Source organism: Papio anubis, chromosome 11 (genome assembly GCF_008728515.1).
Source record: "Papio anubis isolate 15944 chromosome 11, Panubis1.0, whole genome shotgun sequence".
NCBI lineage: Eukaryota > Metazoa > Chordata > Mammalia > Primates > Cercopithecidae > Papio > Papio anubis.
Genome location: NC_044986.1, coordinates 54,527,020 through 54,542,626, shown reverse-complemented (window position 1 = coordinate 54,542,626; position 15,607 = coordinate 54,527,020).

Below are 15,607 nucleotides of genomic sequence, written 5' to 3'. Positions count from 1 at the left end.
TTTATGTATGTATGTATGTATGTATATATTTATTTATGTATGTATTCATTTATTTTTTAGGGACAAGGTTTCACTCTGTTTCCCAGGCTGGAGTGCAATGGCATCATCACAGCTCACTTCAGCCTCAAGTAGCTGGTACTACAGTTGTGTGCCACCGCGTCCATCTAATTTTTAAACATTTTTTGGTAGACATAGGGTCTCACTTTGTTCACTGGGCTGATCTGAAACTCCTGGCCTCAAGTGATACTCCCACCTTCACCCCCAACAATACTGGAATTACAGGTGTGGGCCGCACCACCACCCAACCAGCACCATTTATTAACATGATCATCTATTACCACTCACTGCACAGCAGTGTCATTTTTGTCATAAATTAGGTGACTAGTATGTGTAGATTTGTTTCTATCTTTGCACCAATTGCACTCTTCAGTTGTATTTTTACAGGATCTACATAAATAAAATTAATTAACTGGGTCTCTCTGTGACTGCATCACAGTAGAAGATAGCTGCATGGGATTTTGATCAGATTTGGAGGGTCTGGCTGTGGAACGCCTGATCCATAGTCATAGAATCCTGGACAATACAGCATCTGATCAGAGAACCCAATGAAGGTATGGGAGAGAAGGAGGTATGAAAGTGACAGCCATAACCAGGAGACCTGATGGTCATATCACATAGTGCCCCATCCAGAAGCTTCCAGCCTATTAGAGTAATGAAATGATGTGCTGAAAAGGAGCAGCTGAAACACTAACTCACAGCCAACACTCTGCAAAAGGCACAACTGAAACACTAACTCATAGGCATCCCATAGGATGAAGTACGCATACTGAATCAGACACCTCCATATGGTGCTGGGTCTCCAGTAGGAACCAAGGTATAGAAGCAGGAGTGGCCCTACTTAACATAATTTGCAATGACCCACTAGGGGATTTTTCTTTTTGTCTCTATAACTCTGGGCTCTGCAGGATTAGAGGTCCTGGTTCCAAAAGGGGACACACCCTTGCCAAGGAACACAGCAAGATTTCCATTAAACTACCAGCCTCGGCTGCCCTCTGGGTACTTTGGCTCTTTATATTCAGGACAAGCAGGCAAGAACAGGAGTCATTGTCCTGAAAGGTGTCATTGGCCCTGACCAGCAGGAAAAGGTGAGGCTGACACCTCTTTCTTATACAATGAGAGGAATATGTACAGAACTCAGGTGATCTGTGGGGGCACTTCCTGTTACTCCCTTATCCAGATGTGACTGTGAATGGACAAGTGCAGCCATCCTGATCTAAGAAAAGTGCGATTATCAGGGGTTCAGACCCCTCAGGAATGGAAGTAAGAGTCAACTCAGTAGGTAAGCCATGGAGGTGGTAGCTGAGGAAGCAGGGAATTTAAAATGGACATTGGGTAGGGAAGGTGGGGATAGTGAATGCCAACTGGAGCCCCTAAGCTCCCTCTTCTCAGTTTCCCCTTAGGAAGAGAGGCTCACTGGGACCCCAAAGAAGCTGTTCTGCAAATGTATACGGTGACACGAAGCCACACAGCACAAGGGTGGATTGTGGCAACCATGGAGGTTTACTGCTTATAACTCTCTTGAAGGAAGAACTTGCTGGCAGCGTCAGTTGTTAATGAATTCATGGTCTGCCTTCACTTTCAAGCCGAATCTGCATTCTTCCAAGGTAACCCCCCGCCAGTGACTGAGCACAGTAAAGACACTAGGGCCTGGTCATTTCTGTGGGTTTCCTTAACAAGCAATCTTTGCTCTGGAGCTCCCTGTTGGGTTGGCTGAGATTTTGTCAGATCTGCATCGTGGTCTGAGGCTCCCACATCTGGAACCTTAACTATAAGAAAATCAGGACGTGGAATTTTTGGCTTTCCAGCCTGTGTAGTACAGGAAAGCATCCAAGAAGTAGGGAGAAGGAGGGCTGAGCACTAGTCTACCATGTACCTCAGCCAGCTCACCATGTCCCAGGAGGAAGTAGGGGGCAGTGGGTTCCGGAAAGCCACAGGTGAAGGCATTTCCTGGCTTGAAAACAGAAATGTAACCAGGAAAGAGGAGAGAGAAAAGCATAGCCAGTGGAGCATGCAAGCAGGTCCGACGCGAATAAGGTTTTCTGTGCTTTTGGAATCCCTATCAAATGCTGCCCTCTGATGTTTGTGGAATAAACTACTTTTGAAAAATGTGAAAACAGCCTGATAAGAGAATGCATCTAGCTGTAGTTTCCTGGGATAAATAGCTCTAGATGTCTGAACCTCATGGAAACCAGGAAAAATCCACCAAACTGAAACTGCTTCCAAATGATTGGGTGAACTGACACACAGATCAAGTTTTACTGAGGTGCTATTAACTTAGACCTCTAGGTATAGCTTATCTTTTCTTCCACAATCAGAGTGGGGGCAGTTTTAAGCATTCCTCGTGGCTCATGGAATGATCAGAAAGCACATGATAAATTATGAATCATTTGTACAAACTATGAATCCAAGTGAAGTCTTCCAATAAAAGTGTTTAATTTATTGCCAGTATTATTCATATCACTTCTCTTTATAATCTATCTTTACAAGGTCCCCCCCAACCATAACACCATCATAAATGTTGATTAGGAAAAGAGTGACATCACTGATTTTCAGAATGTTATGTGCCAGTAGGGAATAAGTTTATGTCAACAAAGTTTCTGTTTCTGAATATAATATTGCCCAGTACAGTCGAGGAATGAAAGTCACAATGTTTAAAAATATCACATCTCTAGCTGTCAGTTGAGATACAGACCACTTGTCAGAGTTACAGATTAAACAGTAAATAAAAGCCAAGAATCAGGAGATGACCCTTGGACATGCCAAGCATGCTCCTGCCTCAGTGCGCTTACCTTTCCCTCTGCTTGCAACAGACTTGCCCTCAATGTGACATCCACAGGAGTGTGGTTCTCTCCTCTTCCTTCCAAGCTGCTGAAGTGGTAAGGTCCAGGGTCTGTGTTCATAGAAGTTTAAGTCACAGTCACATCTTTCTATTCCCCTTTTATCCCCCATGGTCATTTTGTGGCCAATTGGAACTGTGGCTTGGGATCTTTGGATGGAGGAAGGTGGGTTAGAAGAGGTTTCACTGCAGACAAATTTATGTGAGTTGTCTCTATTGGGGTTGGAAGTCAAAAGCACATATTGTGTTAGTTCGTTTCCCTTTGCTAACCTTCCTTCAGTATATGCCTTCCTTTGCTATTTATTCTTTGGCAGGATTTAAATATTCATGGGTCTCTGGGCCTAGTAATTTCTGATAGCCCCTCAATCTCATTCTGATTTCTAAAGGGATTCATGCTAGAGAAGCCAAGTAGGTTAATGAGCAAAGGCCATCATGGCCGGAATTGCAGCACTCTTTTCTGAGAATTGTCTCCACCCCAAGACCACCATCTCTGAGAACCTCTAAATATTTGCAAACTCTTTGGCAAACAGTATCAAACCATTCAAGTTTGAGGCTAGAGTAGTAACTAAAATACAACAAGCTGGAGATGCTCAGCAAAAACTACTTATATTGTGCCTGTACAGATCAACCTGCAGTTTCCAGGTGCCAGAGCTGTTCCAATTCCCACTTTTCTCTTCCATCTTCTAGTACTAGGGAAAGGTATGTGCAAACAAGGCAAGGCAGAGATGAGAGCATGCTCCCCTCTGCATGGCCTGGGGAACGTGCATCACACTCTCCCTCTCCACTGTTTGCTTTCCCACTGGGGAAGAGATGGACTCATCTTCAAAATGCAGGGATGAAAGGCTGCAGAAAACAACAAGCTTGGGGCTAAGTGTGGGGTCAGAGCTGTGTGTAATCAGTCATTAGGGGGCCCTGATCTGCTGAGCTGCTTTAAGGCTTTGGAATTTGACTTAAGGGATGTCATCCTGCTGGGTTCACAGAAGAAATTCCCAGGGGCTAGAGGTGAGGTCTAGCCACAAAAGTGAGATCATAGATGGAGAAACATTTAGAAAAGAATTTGTAGTGCTGTTGTTGTGGTAATGAAAAGAATAATAAGCTGACTACAAAGATCCTCCCAAATCTCTCATGTTGAGTAGTTTAGTCATTGTACAATAAAAGAGCATAGCTTTGAGAGCTAAATAAATGTGGGTTAGAGAAATGATTGCAGTGTTCACAAATGAGAGATAAACTAAACAAATTACAGCAATTACTGCCATAGAATAATATGTAGTCATTTAAAAATTATGTACGATACACATATTGTGGAGGGCAATGTGGCACAATGGATTAAAAAATGCAGATTCATATGCCTCTAATCTAGCATTCCACTTTAAGAAATTTATCTTACAGGTGTGTTCATACAGGTGCAAAATGACATGTATAAGATTATTTGCCCTAGGAGAAAACCTAGGCAATACCATTCAGGACATAGGCGTGGGCAAGGACTTCATGACTAAAACACCAAAAGCAATGGCAACAAAAGCCAAAATTGGCAAATGGGATCTAATTAAACTAAAGAGCTTTTGCACAGCAAAAGAAACTACCATCAGAGTGAACAGGCAATCTACAGAATGGGAGAAAATTTTTACAATCTACCCATCTGACAAAGGGCTAATATCCAGAATCTACAAAGAACTTAGACAAGTTTACAAGAAAAAAACAACCCCATTAAAAAGTGGGCGAAGCATATGAACACACACTTCTCAAAACAAGACATTTATGCGATGAACAGGCAAATGAAAAAAAGCTCATCATCACTGGTCATTAGAAAAATGCAAATCAAAACCATAATGAGATACCTTCTCATTCCAGTTAGAATGGCGATCATTAAAAAGTTGAGAAACAACAGGTGCTGTAGAGGATGTGGAGAAATAGGAATGCTTTTACACTGTTGGTGGGAGTGTAAATTAGTTCAACCATTGTGGAAGACAATGTGGCAATTCCTCAAGGATTTAGAACCAGAAATACCATTTGACGCAGCAATCTCATTACTGGTTATATACCCAGAGGATTACAAATCATTCTACTATAAAGACACATGCAGATGCATGTTTATTGTGGCACTATTCACAGTAGCAAAGACTTGGAACCAACCCAAATGCCCATCAATTATAGACTGGATAAAGAAAATGTGGCACATATACTCCATGGAATACTGTGCAGCCATAAAAAAGAATGAGTTCATGTCCTTTGCAGGGACATGGATGAAGCTGGAAACCATCATTCTCAGTAAACTAACACAGGAACAGAAAACCAAACACCGCATGTTCTCACTCATAAATGGGAGTTGAACAATGAGAACACACAGGCACAAGGAGGGGAACATCACACACCAGGGCCTGTCGGGGGGTGGGGGAATGGAAGGGAGAGCAAGTACCTAATGCCTGCGGGACTTAAAACCTAGATGATGGGTTGATGGGTGCAGCAAACCACCATGTCACATATAGACCTATGTAAAAAACCTGCACGTTCTGCACATGTATCCTAGAACTTAAAGTATAATAAAAATAAAAAATTTAAAAATTTAAAAAAGATTATTTGTTGCACCATTTTCTGTAATACCAAATGTTTAGAAATCTGTTTTAAAAAGTCATGGTATAGCCATACAATGGAATACAACACAGCCTTAAAAAAAATACAAGCTCCCTATGTCCCGATATATAAAACAACAATAACACCCACCAAAAAGCAAAACAAACAAACAAAAAATATATATTTTTATATTACCATTCGAGGTTAATAATGTAAGAAGAGGGCGTAGAAAGAATATTTGCTGGATGAAAGGTGTGCAGTTTAATCCAACTTGCCATCAGCCTCTCATGCCTTCAGTCTCAGTCTATTGGATGCCACGCTGTACCTGAACTGGGCAGCCTTAGCTGAGGAAGAAGCATATATATGTACTCTAGTGTAGTAGATTTTAAATTTTAGTGAACATGAGAATCATCTGGGTTGGTTGCTGAAAGTGAAGATTTAAGACATCTGTCTTTAGAGATTGTGACTCAGTAGGTCTGGGGTTGGGCTCTGGAACTGGTGTTTCTTTTTAATGAGCACACCAGGTGATTCTGATGCGGCAGATCCCATCTCTGAGAAACTATGCTATAATGACCACAGAACGAGCACCTGAGGTTAACTAAAGCCTCCTCACTGAGTCTGCTCCCGGATCTGTGAGAGGAAAATCCAGTTAGGTGATTTGGCTTCAACATCAAGTTCAAAGGGCCCTGAAATGTGGCTACTGCAAATTTGCTTATGGAAGCAAGAGTCCCTTCCGCAGATATTTATATTTTAGTTCTTTTCAGCATGAGTATATCAATATCATTTTCTAATCCTTATAATAAAACCACAACAGAGGTAATTTCTGGTCACCCGGGTTTATTCAGATAGAAAGATGAATTTATGAACACAAAACAATTTGTTGCCCAGTTGATGGCTTAAGGGTGTTTTATCTACTTCTACTTAAATAATGACACCTTTCTTCTCGGAGAGCAACTTGACATAGCTATACCCTTCAATGATCATTCATAGAATTTCATACAATTCTATGTATTATATACACCATAGTTAATGCACATGTGCACAATGTGTGAGTATTATAACTTCATTGTTTTGTCAATTATTTTTTCATATAGTCGTGTTCAGTAATAGTTGTCTTTTGCCATTTCTATATTCTCTGTTTACTTTTTATTTTTAAATGATTATTATTTATTTTTACTAATAGATAATTAGGTCTCTGTCACCCACGTTGGAGTGCATTGGTGTGACCATAGTTCATTGCAGCTTCAACCTCCCAGGCTCAAGAGATTCTCCCACTTTACCCTCCTGAGTAGCTGGGACTAGAGGCATGTGCTGCCACACCTGGCTATTTTTTTTCCTAATTTTCTTGTAGAGCCTGTGTCTCACTATATTTCCCAGGCTGGTCTTGAACTCCTGACCTCAAGCAATCCTCCTGCCTCGGCCTCTCAAAGTGCTGGGATTACAGGTGTGACCCACCTTACTCAGTCTACTATTTTTATTTTTAGATGTTATTTTTGTTATTTTTAGATTCAGATAAAATAGAAATGCAAATACACGTACAACATTTATAATTTTTTCTATGTTGATATTTATCATTTTTCATCAGTTCTGTCATACTTTTCAAATCTACCAATATTTGTAGTTTTGTTTACAATAAAAAAAGTTCTGATTACTCACTGAATTTCCTAGATTTGTATTCTATCCAGGAAAGTACACTGTAACCTTTGTTACATACCAGATGAGTAAGAATTTAGGATGGCAATTTCACAAAATTTTGTTCTAAGACACAGGTTTCCTGATATTTAGTGCTTACTATGTATAGTATTGTTCTACATGCTTGATAAATATTAACTAATTTGATCTTCAAAACAGGACTGACTGTAAGGCAGGTGCTACTATTACTATGCCACGTTGACTGTCAATATTGTTTTCCAGACTTGGACTTCTGACCCCAATAGAAATTCATCTTGAATTGAAATCTCTCCATACTCCCCTAAATTGAAGAGTAAGAAATCTCAAAATCTAAATGCTCCATGGCTTTCTTAGGGCTCTCAGAAGAGTTTATCCAATGTATCTTACCACTCCATGTTGGTCCCAGCAACTGCATATTGTCCAGACAGCCCTGCAGGGACTGGGGCCCTTTCTTGACATCTTGCCATGCCTTTAACTTGGAAACCCTCTCTTGGGTGTTTGTCTACCCTTGTCACTGCCTGGCTTAGTGAGGCATTACCGTTGCTACAACTTGTCTCTGAATATTGCCTGTTGCTTGCATTCTCTCTGAAACCTGCACGTTTCACCTCTACTTCATCCCTAATTGAGCCATTGGATTGGACCATCTAGAAACTGTTATCTACTTGATCTAGTTCAGAGTTCAGTAGTCCCTTTGAATGCTGACCATAAATCCATAACTGACCAGTTTCTTCTAACCCAGTTTGACTTCCTACTGCCATTTTGGGTGCTAAATCCAAACTCAACAAATCTACCTAAGCTATGACACTTTTGTATCAAAGGTGAACATTCCTCTGATTTGGAAGTGATAAGGGCACTGACAAGCCAGGTTTCAGTGATGCGACTGAAAGCATAAAGATCTTGTGCTGTCCAAGGAAGGAGGTGAAATGTGATAGAAGCCCTGTGGCAAAAGGAAGGTTAACAGACTACCCTTGACCCCCCTGCTACAGTTTCCTATGTTGCTTCACATTCGGTCTACTCTTTCACTTCATTTGAGGGACCATCTATTTAGAAGCTATAAGAAGTGTCTTCCCCCAGGCAATGGTACTATATTTCCAGCTGGGCAACTCAACACATCTGTGCGATCATCCTAAATTTAATTTTCATCAAATTTACTTCTCCTCCTGAGGATGGTGTTCTCATTGGAAGGAAGAACAAGTGCTGAGCCTTACAAAACCCTGCTTCACATTCAAGGCTCTGTGTTAACACTGAAGTTAGTTCATCAAAAGACAATTATGAGTGCTCTGGAATCCTATAGTGTTTATAACTTGCTGGTTCAGCCTCTTTGAAGTCAAGATTTTTTGGTTTTGTTTTAGACAGCCCTCATAGGAGTCCCTAGAAGGGCTGAAGATGTATAACAAGACATCTTATTGATCCACATATATACTAACATGAAAAGTCTTCAGTTTTAAGTCTACTTTCCTTTATTTTTTAAATTCAATGTTTACTGAGTGCCAGGCAGAATTTTAGGTACAGGAGTATGACAGAGAACAAAGCAAAGATTTCTGCCCTCCTGGAGTATACAATTCCTAATAGCAATACCTAATAAACATAATGAGCAAATTATATAGTATTTAAAAGTATTGAGGTCTACAGAATAAAGAGCCAGGTGAAAGAGATGGGAGTGTGGACATGGAGATACATGTCACCATATCAAAAGATGTTTAGAGTAGTCCTCTTTGAAAAGATGACATTTGAGAAAAGACTTAAAAGAAAAATAAGGGAGAGACACTTACAGGTCTCTGGGGAAACAGATTGCAGGAAGAGAGAAAAGCCAGAGTAAAGGCTCAGAAGTGGGTACATGATCTGGTGTCTGTGAGAAATAGCAGAGGTGAGGAAGGAAGTTGGGGTAGAATACTAGAAACTAAGGTCAGACTCGAAGATAGGGAGTCAATCTATTAGCCACGATAATAGCCTTGATTCAGGAATGAGTGACAGACTTCTACTGCTTTGAGTAGAGATTTATTCTTCTGCATATTTCCAATACAATTTCACTTTCTATTTAATATTTATAAAAACCTAAAACATATAACTTTAAGTGTAATTTATGTACAATAGGCCCTATTCATTCAAACTGCACAAATCAATGAATTTTGATAAATGATTATACTGTGAACTCACCACCACACTCAAGTTACAGAACATCCTCATCATCCCTAAGAGTTTCCTCACAAGGCTTTGCAGTCTGTCACTCCATCTACACCAGTCCCAGTCTGCTTTTTGCCACTAATCATTGGTTTGCATTTTCTAATATTTTAATATAAATGGAATCCTATAGTATATACTCTTTTATGTCTGGCTTCTTTTAGCACAACAGTTTTGAAATTTATTCATGCTAATGTATATATAAGTAGTTCCTGACTTTTTTTTGCTGAGCATTCCATCACATAAATACATCTTATTTAGTTTATTCTTTCACAGGCAGAAACTTGGTTTTTCTACCCCCCACCCACCAAATTATAATATGTTAATGTTGCTTTTATCAAGTGCATTCAGTAGCAATTACAATGATCACACTATCCAGAAATGTTAAGTACTTAGAGCCTAAGGGCACAGGAAATCTTTTTTTTAATTATTTTTTTATTTTTTATTCTTAAAGTACTAGGGTACATGTACACAATGTGCAGGTTTGTTACATATGTATACATGTGCCATGTTGGTGTGCTGCACCCATTAACTCGTCATTTACATTAGGTATATCTCCTAAAGCTATCCTTCCCTATTCCCCCCACCCCTTGACAGGTCCCGGTGTGTGATGTTCCCTTTCCTGTGTCCAAGTGTTTTCATTGTTCAGTTCCCACCTATGAGTGAGAACTTGCAGTGTTTGGTTTTCTGTCCTTGCAATAGTTTTCTAAGAATGATGGTTTCCAGCTTCATCCATGTCCCTACAAAGGACATGAACTCATCCTTTTTTATGGCTGCATAGTATTCCATGGTGTATATGTGCCACATTTTCCTAATCCAGTCTGTCATTGATGGGCATTTGGGTTCATTCCGAGTCTTTGATATTGTGAATAGTGCCGCAATAAACATACAAGACACAGGAAATCTTAAAAGTTAAATCCAAATTTATATAGGTATTCTTGCGCCAGAAGAGTTATATGATAGGGTAATAAATAAAAGACATCCCAGCATGAAAATATATTAGTAGGATAAAATTCTATGGAAAGTGTGGAATAGAAAGATGGGAAATTTCCCAGTGATAAGAAGTGTGTTAACTATGGTATTTAGAACCTATTATACACATTTCAAAAGTGGGGTGACTTTTATCTTTTTAAGTCGGTATTTACAATATGTTAGAATTTTAATCCTTTATCTCTTTAAACATGAAATTTTATATGCCCATTTTAAAATATGAATTTGAAAATAAAAACAATACAAGTAAAAACATTTGAGGACCCCTTTTCTCAGGCCCCACTCTCTGGCTCTTTAATTGTCTGAGCTGGGCAAGAATATTATGTTTTTTCAAAGTTCCTTTGGTGAGGCCGGGCTCAGTGGTTCATGCCCGTAATCCCAGCACTTTGGAAGGCCAAGGTGGGAGGATTGCTTGAGCCCAGAAGTTTGAGACCAGGCTGGGCAACATAGCAAGACCCCATCTCTACAAAAAATTTAAAAAATTAGCTAGGCGTGATGGAATGCACCTGTGGTCCCAACTATATGGGAGGCTGAGGTGGGAGGATCTCCTGAGCCGAGGAAGTTGAGGCTTCAATCAGCCTTCTTTGTGCTACTGAGCTCCAGCCTGAGCAACAGAGCAAGAGTCTGTCTCAAAATAAATTAAGAAATAAACAAACTCCCCCAGGCGACTCTAATGTGCAGCAAGGTTGTGAGGAGCTGGCCTAAAGACAGTGGTCTCTCTCAACAAGACAATGTCGGACAAGGAGTAGGAAAAATGAGAGCCACATTGTTTACCATTTACCTGGGAGTGTTAGTCATCTGGCAAGGTTTAACTATTTGCAAGGTTTACAAAAATACCAAATCAACAAGGCCTTATAGAACTTAAGCTTAAAAAAAAGGTGAGAGGGCCCAATAACTATGGTGCCTTCCAATAATGAAACAATATTTGCAAGGCACTGTAGCAATTATTATAAGTAAGTGGAATTATTTCAACTGTAGACAGTTCCAGGCCTAGAGCACTAAGCCACTAGGAGGTATGGTGACAAAGAAAAATTAACTGGCAATTGTCCCTGGGCTCACCTGTTGACCTTTTTCACAGCAATATGTTTTTCTGCTTGCTGTCCAAAATCTCAAGTCTGCAACTTAATTTTGTTTTCCACATCCCTATTTCTCCTCTATTCTCTTTTTGTGCCTTACCTGGTTTTTTTTTCTCATCTTTGTTTCTTGTTATGATACACCCTATAGTGATGAAAGATGAAACCAGGATTTGAGCTCAATGCTAAACTCCGCATTTCATTAGCCATGTGACCTAGTAAATAATCTATAAGATGGGTGTCATGGTTGTTTTGTATAGTGGGGTGAATGGTAGGCCCAAGAAGGAAATGCCTGTACCCTAATCCTTGCAGCCCATAAGTATTATTGTATGGCAAAAGATGTGATTAAGTTTCTTGAGATGAAGGGTTTTTCCTGATTATCTGGGAGGACCCTAAATGAAATCACATGCATTCCTTGGGAAAGAAAGGCAGAGGGAGTTTGGGGACACATAGAGGAGATATGAAAACGGAGCAGAGGGAGTTGCAGCCACCACAAGTCAGCGTACTGACAGCACCCAAAACTGGAAGAAACAAAGAACAGATTCTCTCCTACAGCCTCTGCAAGGATTGTGGTTCTGTTGACACCTTGATTTTTGATGTCTAGCCTTTTAAAATTACTGTTTTTAACTTTTTTAAGAGAAGGTCTAGCTCTGTTGTCCAGGCTGGAGGGCAGTGGTACAGTCTCAGCTTACTGCAGCCTCAAACTCCCTGGCACAAGCGAGCCTCCCACCTCAGCTTCCCAAGTAGCTAGGAATACAGGTGTGCACCACCAACTTGACTCGCTAATTTTTTACTAGAGATAAGGTCTCACTATGTTGCCCAGGTTGGTCTCAAACCCCTGGCTCAAGTGATCCTCTTGCCTCAGCCCCCCAAAGTGCTAGGATTACACGCATGAGCCAGGATTATTTCTGCCCTTCAGAATTATAAATTTATGTGGTTTGAAGTCACCAAATTTCTGGTTATTTGTTACAACAGCCATAGGAAACCAGTAATCCTGGTTACTTCCCAAGGCAAAGCAGCAGCTAAGCAATATACAAGTGCCTTTTGAACTAAACTGTTACACAAACACAAGCTCTCTTTACTGGTCACTCTCCACAGGGATTTCTAATACCATGCACACAGTTGTGGTCATGGATCAGTCTTCATGGAAAAGACTTCAGGGGAGTTCCTGGGGCTTTCCTGTCTCATTGCACACACTTCTCCCTAATCCTTCTCTTTCCAAAAAGTTTAGTATTTCTTTCGGTAGTGCTGTGGATATTGCTAATTGTAGCAAACCCCCCCCCCTCCAAAAAAAGAGTTAGAACTACCTTAGCCTTGTCTCTTGAATGTGGCAAGCAATTACTCTTCTCTTCATCACAAGATCCTATATCACTTCAGGATACAAAGCAGGTTTTCTCAACAGCAGCAAGACTGATGTTTGGGACTGGACAATTCTTTGCTATGGGGATGACTCTGCAGCATCCTTGTCCTCTACCCACTAGATGCCAGTGGTACCCTCCCCAGTGATAACAATCATGTATTTCTCAGAATAATGCCAAATGTTCTGAGGCAAACTGCTCTGCCCTCCCTCCCCGCCAACCAGGTCAAGAAATCCTCATTTAGAGGATGACGGGGCATGACTGGCCAAAGATCTATCTAGTGTGACTGTATTAGGGAAGCAGAAGCCTAGAAGAGCCAGAGTGACACCATTTTAAAATCAACTCCATCTTAAACTTCCCAGTCATGACCCATGGTCCTAAGATGTTTACAGCTAAGAAAACAGCTTAAAGACACCTGTAAGAACAAACTCCTACAGCAGAAAGTCCAGATGTCCCAATACTCATAACAATATATGCGTCCAAGAATTATAGCTATGCTTTGATGCACTTACACACTAAGATATCAAGCGTAGATTTATTTATTTATTTATTTATTTATTTATTTATTTATCTGAGATGGAGTCTTGCTCTGTCACCCAAGCTGGAGTACAGTGGCATATCTTGGCTCACTGCAACCTCCGCCTCCCAGGTTCAAACGATCCTCCTGCCTCAACCTCTTGAGTAGCTGGAATTACAGGTGTGTGCCACCATGCCTGGCTAATTTTTGTGTTTTGTGGTAGAGATGGGGTTTCGCCATGTCGGCCAGGCTGGTCTTGAACTCCTGGCTTCAAATGATCTGCCCATCTAGGCCTCCCAAAGCCCTGGGATTACAGGCGTGAGCCACCGCACCTGGCCGAGGATGGATTTCTTTAAATCAATAAAGTACTAAATTTTGTCATGCTATCCACCTGTATGCACACCTTAGTCTTTACATAGAGAAAACCCCTATATAAGAAAAACTTAGACAGTGCATTCCTGGGCTTGTTTTCTGAGGATGCCCTATTCTGGAATGGAGTGGCTTTCAATAAACTCTCTCTTCTCACTGCACTTTGCAACTCATCTTGAATTCTTTCCTGTGCAAGATCCAAGCCTCTATCGGGGTCTGGATCAAGATCCCCTTTCTGGTAACAGCTCCACTCCTGGAAGATAACTCCAATCTCTATTCATACCTTAAGATTTGTCCTAGATGTCAACAGAGGACATACGTCCTAGTAGCTTGCTGATTCATCATGAAATTGGTCTTTTTGATAGTTTCATCAATGTTTCTTAAATTACGATCAATATTCCATTTGTGGCAGGATCACTTGAACTTCTTATTGAACTGCTGAGAGATCCAGGAATTTCCATTTTACATGTTTTACAAATGATTCTTAAAACTTCTTTGAGAAACACTAGTTTGGATGAACTTCAGACTCCAGGTAGATGATGTTATTTTATTCTAGAAACTCTCCTGGTTCTGGAAACTGATCCCAGTTCGCCCTGACAAAGTCGTCCTTCACGCTTGCTGTCAGTTGAACATCTGATTCTGGAGACCCCAGCCTAATTTCTGCCTACACTGACATCTCAAGTTGTCTGTTGTCACTTACAGTACTGATGTCTCACCTTTCTGTCCCTAGTAGCATTGATGTCCTTGGATACAAGCTCTGATTTCTTTGGATGCATTCAGAGTTCTTATGTTTGTCTCCATACAAATAAAGCCTTGCCTATGCCTAATGTAGTAACTCTATCAACCCTTCCAGCTTTAACATATTTTTGTATGCATGCCTGCATCCTAAATCCTGGCCTTGTTCTGCCTCTGGAGCCCTGGATACAATAACCTAGAGAGACCAGAAATCTATAGGTCTAGGCAGAGAAATGATCAAGTTGAAGGAGTTCAGCTCCTTCTTCAACTTTCCCCATCTTGGCTGTCCAAAGAAACTTAAGCATAATCTTTTCTTTCTCTACCTTATCTCTCACACTTCATCAATTAACAAGTCCTGTAGATTCAATCTCTTAAATATCTCTTGAATCAACCAAATTCTCTCCATCCCAACATGAGGCAATTGAACATGCTGTTTCTCCTGCCTTTCCACAAATACAGAAGACTATCAGCTGCACAGTAGCCACTCTCACTGGCAGGCTGGCCCACAATCATGCTCCAAAATTATACAGAGAACAAATTTATAATCTGCCATATGCAAGTTAATATGAAGGTGGCATTGATGACACAGAATACTGGAAGCTAATATACAAAAGCACCAATTTTAACTACAGATCCAACATATCCCTATCAAAACCCAGCTGGTTTCTTTACAGAAATTGACAAGCTGATCCTAAAATTCATATGAATATGAAAGAGATCCAGAATAGTTAAAACAATCTTCCAAAAAATCAAAGTTGGAGATCTCATATTTCCTATCTTACAACTTAGAACAAATTACAGTAGTCAAGACAGTGTGGTACTGGCATAAAGATGACATATAAAGCAATGTAATAGAATTGAGACTACAGATATAAACTCATAGATCTGTGGTCAATTGATTTTTCACAAGGGTGTCAAGACAATTCAACAGAGAAACAATAATCTTTTCAACAAATAGTGCTAGGAAAACAGATATTGACAGGTGAAAGAATGAAGCTAGACATCATATACAAAAATTAACTCAAAATGGATAGACCCAAGTGTAAGAGCTAAAACTATAAAACAAGAAAATTTTGGGGGTAAATCTTCATAATCTTCTACTTTGCAATGGTCTCTTGGATATGACACCAAAAGCACAAGCAACAAAATGAAATAGATAAACTGGACCCCATCAAAATTAAAATTGTTGTGCTGCAACTGATACCACCAATAAAGTGAAAAAACTACTCCTGGAATGGGAGAAAAT